Raw genomic sequence first — 27110 nt, 5'->3', positions numbered from 1 at the left:
TCAGCTGAAATCAGCACCAGCGCTAGGGAGAGCCATATCTCTGTAGATATGTCTCCCTGTCACAGAACGCAGCACAGCCCTTTTGGCTGCTGTACTGCATTGCATGAGTTCTTTGAAAATCTGTCCCTTAGTATTCATTTCAACCAGCAAGGGTGGTTTATACTGTTCACTTTTTATTCCAGCAGGTAGTAGATGGGTGGCTGTATTTAATTCTTTTTAAAAAATTTTATTTTATTTTATTGAAAATACACGAGTCAGCATATTCAAATTGATTACATACAATCATAATACCACATAACAACTTACAGACAGAAATGTCAAAACATGACACATAATCAAGGAGAGCAAATAGAATTACCAGAATCACACAAAAAGAAGAAAAGAAGAAAACAAAAAGTTAGTGGACCAAATAGTCAGAGTTTAAGTGTCAAGATCCAAATAAGTCGAATAACATTACTAGATCAGGCCAATGTAACGGGGGAGGCGCTGTCCTTAATTTTATTGGATACGAGAAGGCTTTCGATCTAGTCTCATGGTGTTTTTTATGGGATGTGATGAGGCGTCGTGGGTCTGGCCCACAGTATATCACCACTGTGCAGACACTTTATCGTCAACCTGTCGCCAGGATAAGCACCATGGGATTCGAGTCAGAGGCGGTCCTCATCCGGCGTGGCACTAGAAAAGGGTGTCCATGCTCTCTACTGCTTTTTTCATTATACATAGACCCTTTTTTAAAAATGATGGAGTCAAGCACCAAGATTCACCCAATAATTATACAGGATCATCAATATAAGGTTCTCGCTTATGCCGATGACGTCGCCGTGGTATCGTCTAAACCAGCAGTAGCGATGCAAGAGATTGAGTATTTGGCAACAGAATTTGGGGCTGTGTCTGGCTATAAGCTACATACAGCCAAAACTCAGATATTATGTGAAAATTTGAATACTTATTCGGATCCAAGAGTTTCACAAGAGGTCACTTATTTGGGTATGAGGATCCGGACCTCCGCATCTGCACTTGTTAAGGCGAATTGGGAAGCATTATTAACGGGGGTTTGGCGACACTAGACCGGTGTGAATGCTTACATCTTTCTCTAGTAGGCAGATGTAATCTGTTAAAAATGATGATACTCCCAAAAACTTTTTACTTCTTTAGGTGCGTGCCCTTAGAAATTCCAAAAACTAGTCTTGCACAATTACAATCCATCTGCATGCGATTTCTGTGGTCTCGGGGGAAAGCTCGCCGGGCAATGCGCTACATGGTCCTACCTAGAATGTCTGGGGGTTGGTCTGTATCTGACTTTACCTTGTATTATTATGCATGCATGATTCAAAATACGAATATATTACTTACAGGGGTGGGGCCTCTAGATATAGCGGAATGTCCCGCTATATACCAGATGCTACTTGGAGTGCAAGCTAAAAACTGTTTGTTTTTAAATTTGGATTGGTGCTACTACAAGCATACTAGATTTAAGGTTCTTGGGGCTGCATATAAAGTATGGAAAGCAATCAAGAAAATGTATGGGTTGGGGAAAATATCCTGGTATACACTATTGGCGGCTACAACTTTCTTTCCAACTGTATTTTGGGATCGTGTGGTCTATAACTGGAGATCTAAAGGTATCAGGCTGGTCGGGGATCTTTTTTCAGAAGGGGGCCTTAAATCATTTGATCAACTTAGGGAGCAATATCATCAGCCCCGGGTTGTTTTTTTCAAATATTTGCAAATCAGGCACTATCTATTGAACACTTGTGGGAATATCCAATCCAATCCTTTGATAGACTCAAATTGTAAGGCTGCACGGATTGGCACATTATATGCGCTTATGCTCAGTACTAAGTCTAATGATTTGGAGGAGCAAAATCGCAAATGGGGGCATAGACTAGGGCGACAGGATATACATCCAGAGACTTCTATCGGATTAGCTATCCAAGTATTTTTGTCTGCTAAACTTTCTGCACAATATTTTAAATCTATCTTTAATCTTTACTACACTCCGGATAAGATCTCGAAATGGAGCGGGGATCAAACAGGGAAATGTTTTAGATGCGGGTTTCCAGCGGCAGACGATGTGCACATTTTTTTTGCGTGCCCATCTCTAACTAGATTATTGGAGCAGCTGGAGAAGTTTCTAACAGAAATCTTAGGAGTTTCTATGCATTTATCCCCCGTTCAAATTTTGTTTGGGGTAGAGATGGGACCTGCGGCTGCAGGAATTTAAAATCAGCATGTATACTTAATTTTTTTAGCCACAGCCGAACTAAGATTCTGTATAGCCTCTGATTGGTTGCAAAAAGAACCGCGTACATTTGAGGCTTGGCGGGCTAGGTTTTTTGCTATGTTTAATATGGAGCATAGTCTGTATGCCCTTAAGAGGCACCGAAAAAAGAATCTGGGGCGGCTGTATTCAAGTCAGTGTAACTTTCTTTGCTTTCTCCTCAAGCGAGGACAGTAAAAAAAATGCCCTTTGCTTGTTTCTGCTTGCTATGGTTTAACTAATGAAACGGATAATTGCAACCAGACTAATGTCAGCAGCGGTCATTTTCTGCTATCTTTTTATTAGATGTGCTTCTCCTTTAATGAATGTTGTGAACAATTTTCAGTATGCTTGCATTAATCCCCTCAGTTCCCACACACAGTGAAGGGAATACCATTGATTTCATATTTTCAAATTCATCAGTTGCCCTAGAGATACTGACAAAAGTAACTTGGTCTGACCATTTTTGTTATTGAAGTTTTCTTGAGATTCTTGCAGAACTAAGGCTGACACGAACACAAATCCGTCTGGTTCTTATATTGGTTCGTGGAACAAAGCTGACATTTCTGAGCTAAAGAGAACTCTAAATCGCTCAATACCTATTCTATCAGGCACCGTCATGAGGATGCATCCTTGGTCAATCAATGGCTCTTGGACGTTGCTGATCGTATCACCTCAAAGCAAACCTACTCCTTCAAGAAGCAGAGATCATCCCGTTCAGCACCCTGGTTCACTTCAGAATCAGGAGAAGAAAGAAAAAAAAATGAAAAAGGGGAGAGCTTGGAGAAGAGACTACCAGGACACAGACAAAACATCCTACAAAACAGCTCGTAGAAACTATCACTGCAACTTAAAAAAGGCCAATCTGTTTTTGTTAGACTTGGCATCTTTTGGCGTGTTTCCCCTGACTTTTTGCTTTCTGACCTCCCGGTTATGACTCTGTTTTTGCTGGTGTAATGATCTGCGCACTTTCCTCACTGCTGTCAAGTGGTAAAGTGCAAGTGCTCCTGTATAAAATGTGTTGTGAATTGGTGTTTCCATGATTATCCTATTTGATTTATCTGTCAATCCCTAGTAAAGTGCACTGTGAGTGGCAGGGCCTATAAATCAAATGCTGTTGGTGGGTTGCAGCACTGGATTGTGCCACCCATGCAAACAGCCCGTACAGTGTAACTCTGGCCTGCCATTGCAGAGCCTGTGCGCAGCCGGGGTTGCCATGTCGACTTGGCAAGTGCACACACTTTCAAGTATCTAAAGCTTCCCTTTTCTACATGTGAGTCACCTTTAAGGTAGGCCCAAGGTACCCCCACGGGCAGGGTGCATTGTATGTGAAAGGTAGGACATGCCCTGTTGTCTGTGGAATGTCCTGATAGTGAATTACAGCCTAATTCATTTCTCACTATTCAAGGCTACCTTTTCCCCATAGGCCAAAGTGGGCAGTTTGAGTAGAACATCTTATAATCCTAACTGACTCAGGGAACATGGTGGAAATTCGAGTTTAGTATGCCTGAACTCAGAAAGATAAATACATCTTTAAATGAAGTTGGTTTTAACATTCTGTGTTTGAAAATACCACTTTAAGGAAGTAGGTATTTTCTTGCCTAACCATCCAGACTGCCTCTGTGAGATTGTATATTGTCTGTCTAGGTTTGTGAGTGACAGGGGCTGGGGGAGACTCCAGGAGACAGGGTGAGTCAGCACAGGGCTGAATCTCCCTGCACATAGATCGGTGGGAGGAGTAGCACCTGGGTCTGAATAGGGCTGTGCCTGCCTCCCACAATGCTGGCTCCACCTCCTGTGGTGCATCTGATGTCCCTGGCCTACACTGTCAAAGGAAAAGCAGGAGTCTTGTAAACAAAGTGCGAGTCATAGATTATAGAGCGTACACACAACTGCAGCACACAGATGCTGACAAAGCAGGGACATTATTGGCAAAGATACTGAAAGTTGATCCTCCGCCTACTGTGATAAGTCAAATATCCCTATCCGGGGGAAACATGGTTTGTACGCAACAAGAGATCAATGATTCCTTCCTTGCATACTACACTGCCCTATACAGTAGTCCGGCCCCTTTGAATGCTACCATGATAGACACATTCTTGGCAGACATGCCATAAACCCAGATCCCTTCAGGCTGCAGGGATGGTTTGGAAGGTCCAAAAACGTGCATGGAAATAAAAGCCGCCATAAAAGGATTACCACGCAATATGACACCGGGACTGGACAGTTTGACAATAGAATTTTACGCTACCTACTCAGAAATTTTGATTCCTTAACTAGAATTCCTATACAAAACATCACTAGATTTGGGCAGGCTCCCTGACTCCACTAAACAGGCACTAGTGGTCACACTCCCCAAACCAGGAAGAGCCACCTCGGACATCACGGGGTATCGTCCACTATCACTATTAGTAACCGAATATAAAATATTAAGTAAAATATTAGCTAATAGATTCCTTCCTCATTGACACAAATTAATACACACAGACCAATGCGGATTTATACCTGCAAGTAATACGTCCTTAAACATACGGAGGCGCCACCATATGATGTCAACCAACCCGGATCACTTAGTTAACGCAGGTTGTATAGCACTCGACCTCAGAGAGGCGTTTGATACTTTATCGTGGGACTACATGTTCCGGGCTCTTGAGAGATTTGAGCTCCCCCCAGGATACCTTCACTAGATACGCTTATTATACGATGCTCCCACTGCTCAAGTAAGGACAGGTGGACACATATCAAAGGAATATCCTGTATACAGAGGTACCCGTCACGGTTGTCCACTCTCCCCATTATTGTTCGTACTGGCCTTAGAACCACTAGCACTCTGATTAAGACATGAGGCGCTGCATGTGGGGATAGTATCCGCCAACACCACACATTTAATATCTGCATATGCAGATGGCATAATAATTTACGCGAGGAACCTCCTGGACACCTTGGATCCGATACCTGAAATATTTGCCTCGTTTGCAAATATATCCGGATTAACTATAAATGAATCAAAGTCTGAAGCATTTTTCTTTCAACAACATACTTGCCCTGAAGCGATTGACTTTGGGCTATATAGAATCCCGGTAGCCCACACCACCTTTAAATATTTGGACATCCAAATTTACTGGTCGCCAATGTATATGTTAGAGGGCAATCTGAATAAGGCCATACAAGGACTACGCTCCAGCATAGCATTCTGGACTTTGCTTCCACTCTCCATGATGGGTTGAGTGGCAATGTCCAAGATGGTGGTCCTCCCTCGACTCCTATATTATTTCACAAATTTCCCGATCATAATCCCCCCGGCCCTTTTTAAAACACTAGGGGCCGGATGTAGGTCGGTCGGTAACAGCCGAAAATCGGTATTTTCGGCCGTTACCGACCGGTATTTACGAAATGGTATGTAGGGCCACATATTTTACAGATTCGGTAAATTTACCGATCGGTAAATTTACCGAATCTGTAAAATACTGAATCGGTATTTTTACCTATTCGATAAATTTGATATGTAGGTGGGACTCTTCTGAGTCCCACAACCCTTACCGAATCTGTATTTTACCATCAAATATATTTGATGGTAAAATACCAATTCCGGTGTGCATGCACATGTGTGCATGCACACCTGTGCCATATGACAGGCAGACCTGCCCTTAGGGCAGGTATGCCTGCCACATGGCACCCGAGCCTCTTTTGGGGGTGCCAGGGGGTGTCAAAGTGACACCCCCTGCACCCTTGTGGAATTCGGTATTTACCGATTCGGTAAATACCGAATCGGTAATGCCCATTCATTCCTATGGGCTGCAAAGCCCATAGGAATGAATGGGCATTACCGGTCGGTATTTACCGAATTGGTAAATACAGATTTTTACCGATTCGGTAAAAGGAACATCTGGATGTTCCTACTTGTCCTCCATTCTTATTTACCGATTCTTAATTACCGAATCGGTAAAATTCGGTAATTAAGAATCGGTAACTGAGTCCTACCTACATCTGGCCCTAGATACTGCACTTTTGGAATTAATTGTGGGACCGGGTAGAAAGAGGATCAGCCTTAAAAAGATACAACTGGGAACAAGTGGAGGGGGCCTGGGAGTGCAGGAGTTCCGAGCATATTACTATGCATGCCAATTGCAGTGGCTATCATACTGGACTGCAGGCAGCAACCTGCAAGAAATAGGCTACATAGCGACCTGCATTGAACAAGGAGCACTTCACACTTTACTATTACCAAAGGCCAAGATCCCACTGGACGCACCACCCCTAATGCAAATGGCGCTACGTTGCTGGAAGAGAACACTGCAGGACACGTCCACTTGCCCTCCTTATGCAGACAGCATCCCATTTCACACTAGTAGGCTTATGTCACACAGGCTCTGGGCATGGTCAAAAGAGGGTGTGGACACGATTGGGGCTTTTTTCAATGCCAGAATGTTAATGGATCATGATAATTTTGTTCGGGAAAACGGGGTCCTGAACCATCTATACATGCTCCATGCGTCGATCTTACACTATGTGAAAACACACTAGGCCCCTCAAAGGGCAGAACTCCAAACAAATTAGCTAGTTAAAGCATTATACTATATGAGATGAGGTAGTCAACTCATTAAATGGCTGTAAGTAGGGATACGTGCTCACGCAGCAATACCTCTGGATACCCTGAAAGCTAAGTGGGTGGTAGATACCAGACATGATATAACTGACAGGAAATGAACTTCCGTAGTAGAATATCCTAAAAAAGTGACCAGGAATGCAACATTTAAATTCATACATTGCATGATACTACACAAGGCTTACCTTACACCGCACCGCTTACAGAAAATGTATCCCCACACACAGCAAAATTGTCCCACTGGAAGAGGCGGATTTAATTCACATGATATGGCCATGTCCACAACTGAGGGAATACTGGGTAGCGACCGCCAACATATACACTCAGTCACAGGAATGGGTATCGAAGACTCAATTTTGGAATGTTTACTAGGTCTTCGTAAGTGATCGTCCTCCCACAAGGTCCAACTCCGCTTTCTTGATTTGGCACTTATATTAGTGAAAAGATCCATCACAATGAGGTGGAAATCTAAGAGGGCACCTACTACACATACATGGCACAGTGAAGTGCTACGATGGGGAGCAGCTGAAAGTGCAGCCATCCGCCGCGAAGAGGCACGTGGTCTCTGTAAAAAGCAAATATCCATAAAATGGGACATAATGCTGGAGGCACTCAAAAGTATAACTACAGATCATGCGTCTAGTACCCCGAGCACACTATAAACTACATTAATAATATGGCATGCTGGAATACATGAGATGGTCACCCGGACGGGAACACAGTTTCGTACTTATTGGTCACGAATGCGGAGTGGGGACACACCTAAATTAACTTCAACTAATAGAACAATGGGGGGGGGTTTTGGGTCTGTTAACCTAAAATTATGTTGGTTTATATGATTACTGGAAAACAAGGAAGAGAGCAAGGGATGCTGTTCACCCTTGGTGAACGGAGAATACTCCTATTCCCCTGGTCAAGGATTCAGAAAAACAAATGGAGGAGTATCACCCGAAGTAAAGCTAAAAGTTTCCTAATGTGTTTTTTTTCAATGATGGAAAGGAAGGATTCATCCTTTTGTTAGAAACCCCTCTCTCACCAACCTAGTGGTGACATGCTTCATCATCGGGGTCCACCCTGGTGGCCTAGCATCACCAGGGTGTGCTTCGACACCTGTAGTACAGTGGAGCAGGTTGTGAATGTAGGTGAAAAAATAAATGTTAAAAATTGTCCTGGTTTGACTTGAAAAATGAATTTTATTTTGAAGCAACTGGACAATGTTAGAAAACAGAAAACGAGATACTGGAAGGGGAGTTACGACCAAAGTATCTCTATATGTGTAATGGTGGGTTGGTCAACATGTTTCTACCATATGATTAGCCATGCCAAGATTGAAAGGACCCATTGTATGACCATCTGTCACCTATGTAACTGTTATATTTCACAAACTGTAGCATATATATGTTATGTTGCGACCTTGAATTCACTCTGTATTAAGTATGTGTAAACCATGATACAAAAAATTAAGATGTCAATGTCCTAAAAAACAAACTACACCCATGTTTCTGCTATTTTGTGTTTGATGGAAGAACATCAAGCAATGTTCAATTTCTTACTCAGTTTATGCTTTTAGTTTCATACTTTTACTTATGTTTTTACTTTTTCATCTGTGCACAGTCAAGGTCTTATGATCGGCTAAGAAGCATGTGGTGCATGTGTTTACCTTCTATTCTCGAATGCGAGTCCCTTCTTTCTCGATAAGCCATGTCTGGCACAGACAATGCTCTGGATACTAACTTGTACTATTTCTATGGTTGGTTACTGAATCCTGATCTTATCCTATTCTTACAATATTCTTTTTCTTCACATGAGTTCTAAAGAAACCATTTGCCAAAAGTTTTTTCAGGTGAGAAAGTCTTAGTTTTCATTGTACATGACCTTTCTCTTTCTGTAGTTATTAGCAGAGTCATTAACAGCACCTATACATTTCTGTTCTTGCTTTCAGTAACTAGATGCCACCTACCTGGAGCGTTCAGGAGCTTGCTGTGACTGGCAGGAGACAGGATATAATGGCACTGCTTAGCAAAGCCTTAAGGTCCAGGTGTGTTAAAGCCCACAAACTATCAAAAGACTTTAAGGTAAGGCATGATACTGAGAATGCTTCGCAAAACCACAAGCTATTTTTGAGTTCTTAGGATGTCCTAGGTATTTCCATGAGAACAGGAGTTCTTATGAGGCAAATGTTTTTAGATGCTACAAAGCGTCTGTTTACTCATTTGGTTTCATCCTTAGAAGTTGATTCACGTCAAAAATGTGTATGCCTTGCTGTGCCCTACTTAGTTTGCTAAATTCTGCAGTGCGTACTTGCCAGCTGAACGTATCTTATGTGCTTATTGGGCCTGATTCACTTAGGTAACCTACGCTTTTGAGTAACTTTACTATTTTTGGCCGTTCAAAAATGCCCTGATTCACAAAAGTAACTTACAGGTTTGAGTAATTTACACTTTTGTGTAAGTTTACTACTTTTTTTTGCTTAGTCATTAAATCCGAGTTACTATAAAAAGTGAGTAGTAAGTCCAGCTCCAAACATGGCTAACCAGTGGTACTGCAACTTCCTCCCTGGGAAATGATGGCGGTAGGTAATTAAGATAAAACCTCATATATAGGAATTTATTTTTTATTTCAAATTTCGGATTTTTTTTTACATTCAATTTATTTCCATTTATAAAAGATGTAATTCAAAATTAAGGTAATAGTGCTATAGTATTTTTTATTATGTTCTTCATTTAAAATAAATGTATTAAATCAATTTACATTAATAGTGACCTTAAAATAAACTTAATTTTTTTCCCTATATTTTACCATGACGAGATCTTCACCCCAAATGTGGCTTCTCCCTATGATAAAGAATGGGGCCAAGTATAGGGAAAAATGTAGTATGTACAAATGTAATATGCTAGTTATTACTATTGTTAGGTGTGGAGAGGGGTCATGACTCACAAGAGGTGGAGCGAGTCATGATGCCCCTACTCTCCCTCAACAAAAGTAACAAATAGCCTATCATACACGCCAGCTTAGACACTGGCATTTTTCATGTGTATTTTTTTTAACAAAACATATTTAACCACAACTTGGATGCAAGTGCGCTAAATCGGTGCAGCAAGGTGAAAACACACTGAACCACTATGTTGACTCTCAGGAAAGTTGGTTGCCTGTGTAAAGTAATTGCTTCATGCAATCAGTGATGATTTGTATGGCTCTTTTGCAAGTAATGGATTGTCTCTTAACCACACCTTGTAAATTTCTGTGGTTCTTAGGTTTTACCTAAAAAACACTTTTTCTTTACCATAGCTGCACTTTAATGGTGGTTTTTAGGTGAGCTTCTGTCGTTTCTTTAAACGCACATTGAGGTGTTATAACCACAAGTTAGAATAGCTTCACTTTAACCTTTAGGGCCAGATGTAGGAACCCTAATACCGGTTGGTAACGGCCGAAATGACCGAATTTCGGCCGTTACCGACCGGTATTAGGCATTTGGGATGTAGGTGGCTACATTTCAGATTCGGTAATTTACCGAATCGGTATTTAAGAATTTGGTAAATTAGCGAATTCTTAAATACCGATTCGGTAAATTACCGAATCTGAAATGTAGGAAGCACTCAAGTGAGTGCTTTTCACCTGTAAGGATTCGGTATTTACCACCAACTACAAGTTGGTGGTAAATTACGAAAACCCTAAAAAAAGCAAGTTTTTGCATTTAATAACCGTGCCATGTGGCAGACATACATGCCCTTAGGGCATGTATGTGTGCCACATGCGCACCCATGCACAATTCAGGGGTGCAACAGGGTGTCAAAGTGACACCCTGCCACCCTTGAATGTTTCCCCCCTTTTACCGAATCTGTAAATACCGATTCGGTAATTCCTATTATTCATGAATGGGAATTACCAAATCGGTATTTACCGATTCGGTAAATACCGAATTGCACCGATTCGGTAATACTTACCAAGTAATTAGCTACATAGCATTTACCGATTCTAAAATACCGAATCGGTAAAATTTGGTATTTTAGAAACGGTAAATGTAGTTTACCTACATCTAGCCCTTAGTTTTATAGCGACACTTTGCTTTTTTATCATATACAACTTTTAAGAGTTCCCTACTCGATAATTATTGTATTGCCAACGTCTTTTGTCTCCTCCAATGGCCCCAACTCCCTTATGCCCTTTTACTTGTTCCCCACATACTGCTCGGCGCACGTTATTGGGTGGTGGTGCCCACAACAAAATATTGTCTGTGGCGACCAGAAAATCAGAGTGCAATGGATACACAAGTATGTAGCCAGATTTACACTCTAACATTGCATAATGGGAGATAAAACTGTCTAGTTCAATGATGTGTGTGAGAAAGTGTCTCTTTTTGTGTGGTAACCCCCATTTTTTGTGAACTGATGTTGCTGTTTTTTTGAATCTGTGCACTGAGACTCTACTAACCAGGTGCCAGTGCATGTGCTCTGAACCCAAAAACATGGTGATGTAGGTTAGCTCCTAACTGGCATTTTTAACTTTCCTGCAAGACAATAGTATATGGTGCCTACCACACTCCCAGAACCATGAAAGTTAAATGTCACCTATGGACGGTCAGTAACATAGGTTTGAAAGAGGGTCTCAGGGCATGTTTAAAGACCAAAACATAGACATAACCCCCAAGGGATACACTTACAAGAACACAAAATGTCTATGGGTCTGAAGAATCAACTATACAACCTGTTCAAGACACAACTAAATAGTGAAAAAAAGTATGTACCCGTGTAAACCAGAGGCACAGCATGATATCACCAGGGTATAAAAAGTACCCATCAGTTCCCGTTCGGTACCGCCCTTGTCATCATATGGGTTCTCCTCACACCAAGGAGAATATGCTCGCAGCCACTAGATGTTAGGGTGGCTGCTGCTAAACAATTGAGAATGGAATTTAGTAATAGGGAGTACCAGAAAGAATGTGTGTCAGGGTAACTGATTTGCAGTGCGTGAATGAGTGAAAGTGAAAAATAGTGAAGTGTATAAAATTGGAGAGAAGAGAGAAAAAAAGAAATTTATTAGTATCTCTCAAATCTTCCAAATTTTTAAAACAGTGCAAAATACCAGCAGATTCACCAAATGACTGCTATTCAAAATCATAGGTCAACATGTTTCAGCACATGTGGATACTATTTATCCACTGCTTTCGTCAGGACCATGTATTAGCTACTGCAACAACGTGAAAATGATAAAAATTGGTAACCATGTCACCTGGTCATCCTAGGTCATGGAAAATCTCCTCCAGAGAACTGAGTATTCAAACCAGAAGAGTAGTTATGCCAAGGACAGGACGTAAGGAGAAAAGAAAGAAAAAGAACAAAGATGTCATCAGTAATATGTACATCTGGTAGTAGCTGAACATGCTGTTTCACTTACTTATTTGTCATACAGGCGAGTAGACAAAGGCCCATTTTTTTAGAAGGTGTAGATCCGCTTACCTATTTGGTAGGAGGATAAAGCATCGCCTCACATGGCTGCAGCTCAGGTAAGTGGAGCCCCGCTCTATTAAAAACAAAAGGACAGTAAATCATGTATCTCTTAGATGACGTAAATGCCTACCATCTTCTAGTAGATGTATAGTAAATCCTAGTATAGGGACTCTTAAAACAAAGTACTATGTCAGATATGTCAGGTATTGTTAGACTACTTCTCAAGTGGCTCTGTTAAAATAGAAATGTGGCTCAGAGACACGTTCCCAACCAGTCTATAACCGATCTACATGGTACTGAGAACCAACTCCTATCATAGCACAGGATTTTACAGCCTTTGTTGTAAAAGAGACGGAAGTCCTGTGCTCGTGACTGCCAGGTTGTTCTCCCTCTAAAAACTACTGATCTATGTATTTCAACACCTCGCGGTATTTCACTGCCTTCATTGCTAAGAGGCAGACGAGATGTCGGATGTTATTCGACTACTTTCTTAAGAGACTCTATTAAGATGGAAATGTAGTTCAGAGACACGTACCCAACCGGTATAAAACCAATCTATATGGTGCTGCGAACCAGCTCTTCTCGTAGCGCTGGATTTCACTGCGAAAGTCCCATGCTCGTAACTACCCGGTCTCTCTCCCTCTATAAATTACTAATCTACTTAGTCCAACACTTCGAGATATTTCACTGCCTTCGTTGTTAAAAGGCAAAAAAGACCCGTGCTCGTGGCTACCCGGTCTCTCTCTACTCATCTCCCAACTAAACATTACTCTACATAGCCATGCTCTTCATGCGGCGGCATGTCTCTACTTTCTTCGTATCCGAAATATAAAAAGTACATGAAGAAAGGCTATGCCCTGCGTGTTATCATGTGCTTTCAAGTTGTAAAACGCAGTGCAAAGCTACGGGCACCAACCTGTCCGTCGGTTCTTCTTGGAGTCCCTCCGAGCTGACTGGGAGGTAAACGGCATTGTTGGTGCACCATTTTTGTTTACTGCGGCCGGAAGGTAGGACGCGTGTCACGTGGGTGCTCCGCTCGCATGGGAGCTTGGGAAATGTAGTTTCAAGGCGGTCCGGATGTATTCACACACATATCCAATAAAGTTCGTATTGAATAGCCTGAGTTCCCCCCCAAAAAAACAGTCACATTATGCGACCTCAAGCCTCTAAGAAATGTAATCAACGAGACACTGTTGTCGATAAAAGCTGGTGAAGTTGTCAATCAAACAGCTTTCTGTCAAAAACAATATTCTTAAGGAAATATTGTGATTAATACAACCTACTTGCAAAAACACGGGTCATGTTGTACATCAAGGTGTACATAGAAACACCTGCCAAAACGCGGGTTGTGTCATGCAATTAAGGTTTATGTGGAAAACTATTCAACAGGACACTAATTACCTGCGTTGGTTGAGCTCTAGCTGTTAATAAAGTTTGTTATTTACACGCAGTGTGGGCTATTAGTAAAAGCTTAGAAGATCTCCTTATCACAGAGCACTATCTATTGTCACCACAATCGTTCGTATCAGGCACCCAGTTAAAACCTCACTAGTGCGCATCAATAGTTGACTGCTTAGTGGCGTGGCACCTCCCCAGAACTACTGTCGCATTCGCATTTAATACGACGAACACTAAGGGGGAATGATATTGTTAATTATTCCTTGTCTACTGCATTATAGTTAATTTAACAAACAAAACCTTTTAACCACTCTCTTGCGCCTTGTCCTCATCACCGAGTTTCCTGAAAAAGGATAGTGCTAAGAGTACCAAAGAGCTAATGCGTTATCTTACTGCCTACCCTTATCAAAAGGGTTATTGCATTAGCTAACTGTCCACCCCCATGGGATAAACAACATCTTATTTCACAGTGCGAATTGAGCAGTGGTATATTCATGATATTACTAAGTTGTGTTCCAGGTTATTTTATAGCAACAAGGGACCCCAGTTTAGTCTGTCGGGACCATGGGGAGCATACTTTTGAAAAACAACAATGGTCCCAAGCAAAAGTAATAATGAACGAATAACATATAGACAGAGTCAATCTATATTTATAGGACAGACATGTCCAGCCGGACAGGGGTCTTCCAGAGATTTTACTCAGTATTTATGTATTGAAATCACATAGAGAATACCTTCCAACAATCAACCAAAGTGGACAACAAGCCTGTGTCCAGTACTGACAGAGCGAGTACAAGTGGTGATGTAGACAGCAGAGAAGGGCTTCGTAAGGCAAAACAGCGTTACTCTATAAATAGTACAATTGTACAGAGTATAACATAAATGCACTAGACATTTCAGTAGTAATCACATTTCAGTTCAAGTGCATAAATAGTCGACGGCGTTTCGGACCCCTATAAAGTATCAGGGACCATCATCAGGACAAATACAATGAAAAGCCTTAGATTAATTAAGCCTCTAAATGCCTAAAAGGGGGGAGAAAAAGAAGATATTCAAAACATACAATGAATAAGATTTAAAAACTTGGTGACATGAGTGAGACCAGTGAACAACGACGTATTGGTCAAGCAAGTCACGTGGACTACAGTGCTGGTGATGTGCACTAATAACTCTGATCCAATCGGTGGAGACTTAATATGGACAGTGAAGGTGTTTCAGTGACTGATAACTGTATTGTCTGTAAAAGTGGTTAAATTGGTTAAAAACGCGTAGGCGTGAGGGGATATCGGCGCAAGTGGTGTCTTGAGGAAGTCTTGAGTGAAGGAATTAATAACCAATGGTGAAAATAAAACTATTGTTGATACAAAGTCTCTCTTGGAGAAAATTGATAAAACTGTTGCCGAATTTCATCGGATAGAACAGAACAAAAAATCCAACAAGGTAAAGAAGGACATCAAATTCTTTTCCTTGGAACGCACCTATCCCTATTTGCAAAAAGATTTTTATCTTAACCGCAACTTCAATCCACACCAGCAGAACCCCAGACCCTGGGGACGTTTCAATAAAAGGAACACAGTGGTTGGATTCACAGACTCATCAGCTGACTCATCTGACAATTCAGATACAGGTGAAGGAACAAGTGGTAATCAACGCAACCCCTCTCATTTTTTATCCAGAGGCAACCCAGAACCCCCAAAGAGAGGCAAAGTGAAACAACAACAGAGATGGCAGAATCCCCCTGGGGAACGCCAGACGAGGCACAAGTTCTACCAATGGTAACTCCTAACTGTGTCCACAACCTGATACCCATCTTTAATATTTCGAATCACGTACTCACTGAATGTGAGTCGTCACTCCTCCAAAGAGGACTTTCCTTTGTCCCTGCTAAATACCCTAATTTTTTGGATCTTCAGTCTGAATAGGTGTGCACCAGGGTCTGAAGATATTTGGGAGCCTTGCCCCACTTTATCCTGTGCATGAGGCTGAGAGTCTTAAATTTGACCCTGTTTTCGATTTTTAGCCAGTGGAGTGCCTTTAGGTGGCTGGACATACGATCTCTCCTATTGCATTTACAGAGCAGCCTAGCTGCCGCATTCTGTATCAGTTGGATGCGCCTTATAATTGCCTGAGATGCCCCCAAATAAAGGACGTTCCCGTAGTCCAAGCGGGAAGTAATTAATGCGTTGATCACTGTCTTTTGAGTGTCACCAGGGAGCATCCATATGATCTTTCTGAGCCATCTTAAGATTGTGAAACAGGTGGCTGAGAGAGCGTTCACCTGGGACTCCATGGTTAGTTCTCTGTCAATGATAAAGCCCAAATTACGGACCTGGTGCGATGGTATAGGCAGGGGGCCCATTTCAGATGGCCAGTGTCTGGAATTCCAGAGGTTCAGGTCGGGGCCTACGATCAGAACCTCGGTTTTACTGCCATTGAGTTTGAGCATGTTTTTGTTCATCCAAGATGAAATGTTCCTAAGGCCTGCCTGAAGGCGTGAATTTACATCAATCAGCAAAGTTAATTTCTGTTGTGGTTGGTTTCTTCAAATTCTTAAAGTTATTGGTATAAATACATGTTCTACACCTCCTGAAAGCTATTGTATCAAAAATTTCTCCTAGTATCCCAGAATTTAAATTTTCTAGATAGAATGAAAGAGTAGATTGCATCTCTGGAAAGCTTTTTTGGATTTTCAGGATCTGATTAAATCCTAATCTACAGAGATTGCACATTGTTTGATTTTGATAGAGCAAATACAGCACTCCACATTGTAGGGGTGCATTATACTGAAGGTTAACCACGTTTATCTATATTTTAGCATGTGCAGTGCTCCACATTTATGGAATACATTTTATTCAACATCGTAAACATAGAGTCATTCTGTATATTTTAAGTAGGATTCCTATGTATTAGAAAACACCATCATTTTTGTATGCCTATATGCAGAATTATATTATATTAATTTTAATGTAACTGTGTGTTGCTAAAGTTGTCTACACTGTAGGCCCAGAGTTAGAAGTTATTTACTGCTTCAAAACCTTCAGCTATTGAAGAATTAATTAAATGTATATTTGTGTGTGCCAGAACAGTATGCTCTCATCCCATTGCAGATATCAAGTATTTACCATCATTATTTTAGTTTAAGGAGTTAACTGGAATGTCTTTGAACAGTCTGAGAAGCGAGAGGGGATGATATTGTCTGTGCCTGGCCTATCTACACTCCATGGTCACCAGAAGCAAGGAAGATTTAAAGCGAAATAATTTGTCATGTGATACATTTAGGAGGGGGCTGAGTTCATTCCTTTTGTATAATGCGCAGGGACAGAAATGACTTCTTGATTTTCGTTGGAGAAGGAGCATCTCAAGAGCGAACTCCATAGCTTTACGCTATCTTGACCCATTTGACGTAAGTACTTCTAAGGAAGTCTACATGTGCTGTCACCTTTGAGAAATAAGATAGGAGAACCAGCCAGAAATACCATCAATGTTATGTTATGTTATAGTAAATTTGTAGAGCTCACAGCTACTCAAATATCCCGGCGCTGACTCCAGAAAGAATTCAACGCTCCAATCAGAGGAACTCAAAAAAGCAACGTTTTTAGTTTCTTTTTAAAGGACACAGGGTCCTGCAACCTCCGAAGTGCCAGCGGAAGCGCATTCGAAGCTAGGCCTGCTTTGCGAGTGAAAGAGCTCCCGCCCAACCTATGGCGGTCAAAGCGAGCGTTCTGTATTAGAAGCTGCTCAGAGGATCGCAGTTGTCTAGAAGGTTTATAAAAGACGAAGCGGTTCTGCAGGTAGAGCGGGCAAAGCCCATATAGGGCCCGATGGACAATGGACAGCATTTTAAATTTAAGACGGGACTCAACTGGGAGCCAATGCAGGTGACATAGATGGATCCGAACACTCTGACTTGGAGAGAGTCCCAGAAGTAATCTGGCTGCCGCATTTTGAACTACCTGCAGTTTCTTTGTCAGATATCCCGGACAGCCCACCAAGAGGGCGTTAGCATAATCTAGGCAGGAAAGGATCAGGGCCCTGACAACCGTCTCTTTGGCACCACCTGGCAAGAGAGGGAGAAACTTTCTCAGAATTTTCAGGGTACCAAAACATGTCCCTGTAAGCTTCTTCACATGGGTAGAAAAGTTTAGGTTTTCCTCGAACCCAACCCCCAAATTTTTGGCGAGGCCCTTCCCTGTCATAGGGCGGGGAAAGTCAGGTGGCCACAACTTGGCCCTGAAATCCTCTGGAAACGAGCTGAACAGGAGTACCTCCGACTTTTCTTCATTGCACTTCAATTGTGCGTTTGCCAGCCAACGAAACACAGATGAGAGACAGTGCTGCACCACACTGACCGAGTCATCACCCCGTCTCCAAGAGAACAGGAGTTGTGTATCATCGGCATAGGCCATCACCTTAGCCCCCAGGGACTCCGCCAGATAAACCAGTGGGGTCACATAGATGTTAAAAAGCAGGGGGCTAAGTGAGGACCCCTGCGGAACGCCAGTGGACAGCGGTGTCGGCGCCGAGGCGCAAGGGGGCAGCCATACTTCCTGTGATCTGTCCTCCAAGAAGGATCTGACCCAACTCCATGCTGAGCCCACAATGCAGATTTCTGTTAAACGAGCGAGGAGGAGAGAGTGGGGCACCGTATCGAATGCCGCAGAGAGATCCAGCATAACCAAGGCTGCTCTCCCACCGGCATTCAGACAGTCGCGTATTGCCTCCGCCACCTCCAATAATGCTGACTCCGTACTGTAAGAAGCACGAAACCCCAATTGCGCAGGATGCAACAAACCCGCCTTCTCGACATAGTTGGTGAGCTGAGACGTAGCGGCCTTCTCGCAAACTTTAGCCAAACTTGGCAAGAGCGAGATAGTCCGGTAATTGGCAGGAAGTAGCGGTTCAAGGGTCGGCTTCTTAAGAAGAGGCAGTATAAGAGCCTGCTTCCATGAAGGCGGAACACAGGCCTCACGAAGCGACTGAATAACCACTAGGTCAACTTCTGGGTTGATCGTATCAGACACCTCGGCCAGGAGCCATAGCCTCACAGGGGTCCTTAGGCGAGCCCGATTTCAATGCTCCGAGAATTCTGAGCGAGGACAATAAGTCCACCGGACTGAAAGCTGGGAAAAGATGGTCGGAATCTCTCTCCTGTCTCCCCGCCAGGACAATCAAAGTCCGCTTAGGGGTAATCAGAAATGATTCTTGTATGTCCACAATCTTATCCCTAAAATGCTTTGCCAAAGTATTGCACCAGATGTCAGAAGAGGGAACAACAGCCTCCTGGGCGCGGGGAGTTACAAAACTCTGCACAATAGCAAAGATTTCTTTGGGATTATTATTAGCCCGATCAATGCGGGTAGCAAAATGCTGGCCTTTGGCTAGCTCAATAGCTGAATAATAGATTTTCTGTTTGACTCTAAGAGCCTGTTTAGCGATGGGGCAATAGCCACTAGACCGCCACGCTCTCTCCAAGACCTTACAGGCATGCTTAAGCGTCTTCAGCTCCGGGGTAAACCAAGGCTTAGTGGGAGCCTCTCTCCCTAGCTTGCGATGACCAGGGGCAGAGAGGGCAGTGACCGAACCCCTGATTCAGTTGGAGAATATGGTAACATTATCCTCTAGATCGCCCAAAAGGAGAGGACGAGAAGCAGCCAAATGACAACTTAGTATCCCTGCATCCAACTTCCTGGCAGTGGGGGCGCGATGACTGCTAGCTATTTGCAGCTGTCGCTGGACGGCCCATGAAAAGAATATAGGAAAGTGATCCGACCAGGCGACCAAGAGTGGCTTCCTGACCAACAAGGGGAAGTTGGCACAGAAAGGATCTAAAGTGTGACCCCCTTGATGGGTCGGATCTGTCACCCATTGGGAGAGCTGGGCTAGCTGGAGGATATCCAGAAAAGTTGCAGAATCAGCCGACTCCAAGAGATCGAGATGGATATTAAAATCCCCCAGTAGCAGGTAGCTGGAAAAACGTAATGCTCTATCTGCCAAAGCATCACCACAGGATTCCAAAAAAGCGCCCACTGGCCCTGGTGGTCGATATAGTAATGACCCCCTTTTGGACCTGGGGTTATCAGACCACTTAGGGTAGCCTGACACAGAGTGGGTAAGACTAATCTCCAGAGCAATTGTGTTGTGCTTGTATCACACTTCACATACTAACTCAGCGCCCATCCACAAAAAGATGACACTACACCAATTTAGAAAAATACGGTCTGATTTATAAAATTCTTTGGTATGTTTTTGGTTTTTTAGCAGAATTTCAATTCAGTACATTACATTACTTCTCATTCAATTATTAGCTTGTACCAAGTTCCAGTTGCCATTAACAATACTTTTCTCCCACAAATGTAAGCAACTCAGTGATGACTCCTGCAATTTATGAAAGCAGTATACATACACTACAATTTTAGATTAGGTATTGAGCAATTATCAAGCTTCTTTACAGTAAGTTGAGGCTGTACATTACCCCAGAAATCTCAAAACATTACAATCAGGATGGTGCAGGTTCTCAGCAATAGTTCCAATAATGGCACACTTATGCTTTACTGCGAGCAGCTGGTAAACTGAATAGAGACAGGCAAGATATTACTTCACTTCGTAAAGTTATTTAGCTTACTCTACAATCACAATGGGCTAATAGGCTCCCACCGTATCACTCTCAGGCCCTGCAGGTTCTTCATAAAAGATCACTCCCAAGCTAAGGCTTCTCTACCCTTGAAACAGTCCCATTCCCCTGGCTACCTTTAGTGGTAAACTAAACCTTCACTCGATCAGTTCTCCCCCCGCAGATGTCCACGCTTAATTAGGGAAGGCACTGTGATCAGTAAGTCTCGTTCTTAAGGTGTAGTATCAATTCCGCAGTTTCATTAAAGGAGGAATGTCATGAAGCCTGGGTGAGAACTCATGGCCAATAACGCTGTCCCGCGTCAGTCCCAATATCGCTCCTCACCTCCCTCCAGCCTAGAGCTCCCGGCTTACTTTCTTTTGGTAGACTTTACTGTCCGCTTCCACCTCGAGTCCGATCCGCTGCCCGGGGGCCGAAGAAGATTTCACTACCCGACGGGTTCGTTCACCTTCCTGTCTGGAGCGGAATCCTGTAGCCTCCGCTCCGCTGGTTCTTACTGCGTCAGACATCTCTCCCGACGGCTTTTCCTCGCCGTCTCCACACGCCGGAAGATCCCCGCCCACAGTCAGACTCCTCTAGCGTCTCCCCGCCTCCTTCATTGTCATGGAAACCCTGCCGGCTAAGCTCACCCAGCTGAAGGGTTCCGACAGGGGCGTTCCCGCAGAGAAGGTGAGGGGGGGGGGCTCGGCTCGTGTCAGTCAGCACCTCGCAGAAGGCCTTCCGAAGCCCCTATGGTGAGATCTACGCTCCGCTTTGATTTACTCACAGGGACCTGGGTTTTGGGCATGTAATATAGGGTCTTGCCTTTCTGTTAATCAGTACGCGCCAGTCGGAGTAGTGGGATTGGCAGATGCACCATCACTCTCGGCGACTTCACAGGATCAGCCACACCCGTTTCTGTGGTTCCCCAGTCCAGCCACACGCACTGTCTCCAGAGATGGCTCAAGGTCAATTCAAAAGGGTCACTGGACAGGCCGAAGGAAACCAGGGTAATCCAGCGATGGTAGGGCTAGGTCAACAGGTAGGGGGATACGTCATTCAAGAGGGGCAGCCAACCCAAGGGACGATCTACCCTCACCTAGTGTGCCATCCTCCCAACAGAGTCGCCTCACTACTGACCTCAGTTATCTTAAGTTCTCTGGTCACATCCCAAAATGGCCGCCCGGGTTCTGGCCTTATATAGGCTAGGCTCTGGCTACCAGAACCAGCCAGAAGGTTCTAGAACCTCTCCATAGTTTCCTATGGCCACAAGGCCTGAGGTAAAAACATTATGGCAGTTGCAAGCCACCATTTTGTGTCAGTGTTCAACAGTTTTTATGAGGGGGACTAGGCCTTAAAGAAAAATGACAATGGGAAAGGTGACACCTAGCCCCTAGACAACACTAAAAATTCTGGTGAACATGAAAAATGGGAACACTCGGAGGCCAAAGGGGACAAAATAAATAAATAATTGGTAGGAAACACCCAGAAGCAGACAGGTCTAACACGCGTTCCCCCCCCCCAGCTGAAAGGGGGGAAATTTACCCAACCCCATGGGAGTTCTCATCACTAAGGCGGAAATATCTAGAGAGATCGTCTGCATTGGCGTGGTCCACTCCATGCCGATGTTCCACCCGGAAGTCCATTCCCTGTAGGAAGATAGACCATCTCAACAACTTGGGATTTTCTCCCTTCATTTGCATCAGCCAACGAAGGGGTCTGTGGTCGGTCTGAACCAGGAAGTGCGAGCCAAACAGGTATGGCCTCAACTTCTTCAGGGCCCATACCACCGCAAAGGCTTCCCGCTCAATTGCACTCCACTTCTGTTCCCGGGGAAGCAGTCTCCTGGACAGGAAGACAACAGGTTGATCCAGACCCTCTCCACTGAGTTGCGATAACACTGCCCCAATGCCATGCTCTGATGCGTCCGTTTGGACAATGAATTCCTTGGAAAAATCAGGGGCCCTTAAGACTGGAGCTGCACACATTGCCCGTTTCAAGGTGTCAAAGGCTTGTTGACAAGCCTCTGTCCAGACTACCCGTCGGGGCTGTTTCTTGCAAGTGAGTTAAGTTAAGGGTGCCACAATGGTGCCGTACCCTTTCACAAAGCGACGGTAGTATCCTGTGAGGCCCAGGAAAGCTCGGACCTCGGTTTGGGTCTTGGGGGGCTCCCAGGCCATGATAGCCTCAATCTTTGCCTGGAGGGGCTGCACCGTTCCCCTGCCCACCAAGTGGCCAAGGTACACTATCGTCCCCTGCCCGATCTGACATTTGCTGGCCTTGATTGTCAAGCCAGCCTGTTGCAGGGCCTGGAGAACAGCTTGTAGATGACACAAATGATCCTCCCAACTGCTGCTGAAGACGGCAATGGCATCCATATAAGCAGCGGAGAAGGCCTCCATCCCAGAGAGGACCTGGTTCACCAGCCACTGAAAGGTGGCAGGGGCGTTCTTAAGCCCAAAGGGCATTACACACACCTGGTAGTGGCCCTCAGGCATGGAGAAGGCTGACCTTTCCTTTGCTCCATCTGTAAGGGAGATCTGCCAGTACCCTGAAGTGAGGTCAAAGGTACTCAAGTATTGGGCAGCTCCCAACCGGTCAATGAGTTCATCCGCCCTAGGGATCGGATGAGCATCAGTTTTGGTCACTGAATCCAGTCCCCGGTAATCCACACAGAACCTTAGTTCTGGAGTGGTGCCCGGTGGGGCAGCTTTTGGTACCAGAACCACCGGACTGGACCAGGGGTTACTCGAAGGTTCAATTACTCCTAGCTCCAGCATTTTAGTGACTTCACTGTGGATGCTGGCCTTCACCTTATCTGACAGCCGGTAGGTCTTAGACTTCACTGGTGGGCTGTCTCCTGTGTCCACGCCATGGGTACACAGGTGGGTCCTTCACGGGATAAGGGAGAACAGCGAGGAATACTGCTCCAGGACCTGGCAGCAGTCCTCCCGCTGTTCAGGAGTTAGGGATGGGGAGAGAATCACTCCCTCCACCGACCCATCCTTTTCCTGAGACGAAAATAGATCAGGGAGAGGTTCACTATCCTCTTCCTCTGCTCCATCAGTCACCATCATCAAGATGACCTCGGGCCTCTCATGGTGGGGTTTGAGGCAATTGGCATGGAGCACCCGATGGGGCTGCCTAGGGGTCTTAAGATCCACTAAGTAGGTGGCCTTGCCCTTCTTCTCAATCACCTCAAAGGGGCCTGTCCAGAGATCCTGGAGAGCGCTCAACTCTCCAGGTTCCATCACCCACACTTTCTGGCCAGGCTCCAACTCCACAGGGTGAGCATTATGGTCATACCACTCCTTCATCACTGCTTGGCTGGCTTCCAAGTTGTCTGAAGCTTGCTTCCACAACTTAGCCATTTGGCTCCGGAAGACTAGCATGTAGCTCACCACATCCTGGGGAAGCTTCCTGGGAGTCTTTTCCCATCCGTCTTTCACCAGGCTGAGAGGTCCACGCACAGGGTGCCCGTACAGAAGCTCGAAGGGGCTGAAGCCCACTCCCTTCTGTGGAACTTCCCTGTAAGAAAACAACAGACAGGGTAGGAGGACGTCCCATTTCCTCCGCAGGCTCTCAGGCAGACTTTTGATCATGCCTTTCAAGGTTTTGCTGAACCTTTCCACTAGACCATTGGTCTGTGGCTGGTAAGGAGTGGTGAACCGGTAGGTAACCCCACACTCCTTCCACATAGCCCGCATGTAAGCTGACATGAAGTTGGTCCCCCTGTCGGACACAACTTCCTTGGGGAAACCCACCCGGGTAAAGATCCCCATCAGGGCCCTCGTCACTGCAGGTGCAGTAATGGTCCTCAGAGGAATAGCCTCTGGGTACCGTGTGGCATGATCCACCAGAACCAGGATAAACCTGTGACCAGCTGAAGTTGGTGGATCCAATGGCCCCACAATGTCGATGCCCACCCTTTCAAATGGGGTGCTAACGACAGGAAGTGGTTCCAGGGGAGCTTTCAGCTTCACCCCTGTTTTCCCACTGGCTTGGCAAGACACACATGTCCGGCAGTAAGTGTCGGACGCCACCTTCATCCGAGGCCAATAAAAGTGGGGGACAAGCCGGGCAAAGGTCTTGTCCTGTCCTAAGTGTCCTGCCAAGGGTATCTCATGAGCCAGTTCTAAAAGAAAGGCTCGGTAACGTTGAGGGACAACCAAAGCCCGTGACGAACTGTGCACTGGTGCCTTTGGCTCAATGTAGAGGAGACCATCCTTCCAGTAAATATGGTAGTTCCCCGTAACGTTACCTGCTGCCTGGGCTTCGGCCTGTCGCCTCAGTCCCTCAAGGGTAGGGCACTCCTTCTGGCCCTTACAAAACTCCTCCCTGGTAGGCCCTCACTCCACATGCCACTCGGCAGGGATAGGTAGGTTCTCCAGGGAGATAACATCCCCCTCTGTGGACTCTTGGTCCACCACCGCAGGTGGCCTATCCGTCTCATGGGGCGTGGATGTCGAGGCAGGCTTCTCCTGTCCCCGCATCTTTCCCTTTCTGGCAGCTGGCTGTGCCTTTGTTCCAGGCTCCAGCCCAAGTGAACTCCCCCTTCGGGTAGTCGCGGACCTTGTGCTAGCACAGGCCCAGTCAGGTGTACCCAGCATCTCAGAATGAGTCCGGTATTCCACCTCCTTCCAAGCATTGTGCTCCATATCATTCCCCAACAGACAATCAACTGGCACGGCAGGGCTTACGGCAACTCGAAGTAGACCTGCAACCCCTTCCCACTCAAATGGAACCTCGGCCACTGGGTAGTGGCCCATTCTGCCGTCAGCCATCGCGGCGGGGTGGAGTACATGTGGATCACCTGCTCTGGAGACTCCAGATGACTTCTAACCATAGTCATACTGGCTCCTGTATCTTTCAGAGCCTCCCCTCTTTGGCCGTTGATGGTGACCCATTGCCCATACTTAGTAGTATTTGAGGGCACCTGGATCTTAGGAACCATCTCCCGATCTCCCAGGGACACTAAGGTGACACCCGCCCACTCCCCCCCTTATCTAAGGGCAACTCCTCCCCGAGCACTACACTAGCTACTCCCGGGGCTTTTCCTCCAGTGGGAGGGGGTGGTCTCTTTGGGCACTTAACATCTCCCTTATAGTGCCCAACTTCACCACACTCATAGCAGTGGACAACCCTTGGCTGCTGACTTTGGCCAGGATGAGAGTTTCTTGATGGGTTAGCCTTGGGACTGTATCCTGTTCCTTTTCCCTGGAAATTGTTTTGGGGACCTTTTGAGAACTCCCTCTTTTTATCTCCCCCCTCTGTCTTCTGCGGAGTGCCCTGTCCAGTCCTTTGGGAATCCCCTCCAGTCCCCTTTGAGGACACCCGAGTACTAGCCCAGATGTCCGCCTCCTCAGCAAGCTTCCGGGTGCTGGTCAGCTTGCTGTCCACCAGGTGTTGTCGCAGCTCGGGAAAACATTTCTCGAGTAGGTGCTCCTTGAGGATAAAGTCATACAACCCCTCATAGTCCCCTACCTCGCTGCCTTGCACCCAACCCTCTAGAGCCGTCTTTGCATAGTCTAGGAAATCCACCCAATTCTGTGTGCCTAGTTTGTGACTACTCCTAAACTTCTGTCGGTATTTTTCCAGGGTCAGCCCAAACCTTTTTATCAGCGCCACTTTCATGGTGGTGTAGTGGGTCTGCTCTTCCTGCTCTAGGGCCAAAAGGGTATCCCTTCCTGCAGGAGGCATGTATTTATACAAGCCACCCCCCGGTGTCTTTCCAATATCCCATGGGCTCTTAAGGAGACCTCATAGGCAGCCAGCCACTTTGCAATGTCATCCCCTGCGCTGTAGCTGGCGACTACGTCCTTGGGTAAATAAGGTCTGGGATCCTTGGTTAGGTCTTTGGATTCGCTGCCACCAACAAGAGCACTGGGAGTCCCTATTAGCAGGGCCTTGAGGTCTAACTCTCTGAAACTCAACTCATGAGCCATCCTCTTTTCCTCCCTCTCCTTTTCCAACCTAGCTAGCTCCCACTTCAACTGCCTTTTCTCTCTTCGGTCAGCTAATTCGGCTTCGGTCAAACTTCTTACAGAGACACTGCTGCCCTCCCTTGAAAGTGTCCTAGGACCCGTTAGTAGGTTCCCTACTTCAGGTTGGTACAGTCCATCCACCCCGATGACAGTGTCCCGATCCCCCTCTTCTTCCTCCTCCTTCCCATCTGGATGAGCTGCCACCCACGCTCTCAAGCTGGTTTGGAGTTCCCCCTTTTTAGCACCACGCTTGAAAAACACTCCCATACTTTGGCAAAATTTCTTGAGTTGGGCCACTGTATAGGTCTCCAATTCTTCCAGATCAAATTCCATTTTGCCAATTAGAGTCAGGGACAGCCACTTGGAAGAAGTTAAGAAAGAGGGTAAAGTGAGAGTTACCTCCACCCACCACCAGGAGTAAATTTGGAAAAGCAAAAATTATTAATTAGGCAGTCCTCTAGGAGAAAACTCCAGGTGTAGGCATGTGGTGCACACCGCGTCACAAGCTCTGATCCCACCGCTGGACACCAATTATGTTGGACCTGGGGTTACCAGACCACTTAGGGTAGCCTGACACAGAGTGGGTAAGACTAATCTCCAGAGCAATTATGTTGTGATTGTATCACACTTCACATACTAACTCAACGCCCATCCACAAAAAGATGACACTACCCCAATTTAGAAAAATACGGTCTGATTTATAAAATTCTTTGGTATGTTTTTGGTTTTTTAGCAGAATTTCAATTCAGTACATTACATTACTTCTCATTCAATTATTAGCTTGTACCAAGTTCCAGTTGCCATT

At 45.1% G+C, this 27110-nt stretch overlaps 1 long non-coding RNA gene across 1 annotated transcript in view; it reads left to right on the top strand.

The window, feature by feature from the left end:
- LOC144819474 (uncharacterized) overlaps positions 1 to 27110 on the top strand; it is an 85562-nt gene that overhangs the window by 24671 nt on the left and 33781 nt on the right. The window contains exon 2 of the long non-coding RNA XR_013607390.1: positions 8809 to 8941. This is a non-coding gene — a long non-coding RNA (uncharacterized LOC144819474). The remainder of the gene's footprint in view (positions 1 to 8808; positions 8942 to 27110) is intronic.

This window comes from Lissotriton helveticus, chromosome 2_1 (genome assembly GCF_964261635.1).
Source record: "Lissotriton helveticus chromosome 2_1, aLisHel1.1, whole genome shotgun sequence".
Lineage (NCBI taxonomy): Eukaryota > Metazoa > Chordata > Amphibia > Caudata > Salamandridae > Lissotriton > Lissotriton helveticus.
Note: the sequence above shows the minus strand (reverse complement) of the source record. Positions and strands in the feature narration are given on the sequence as shown.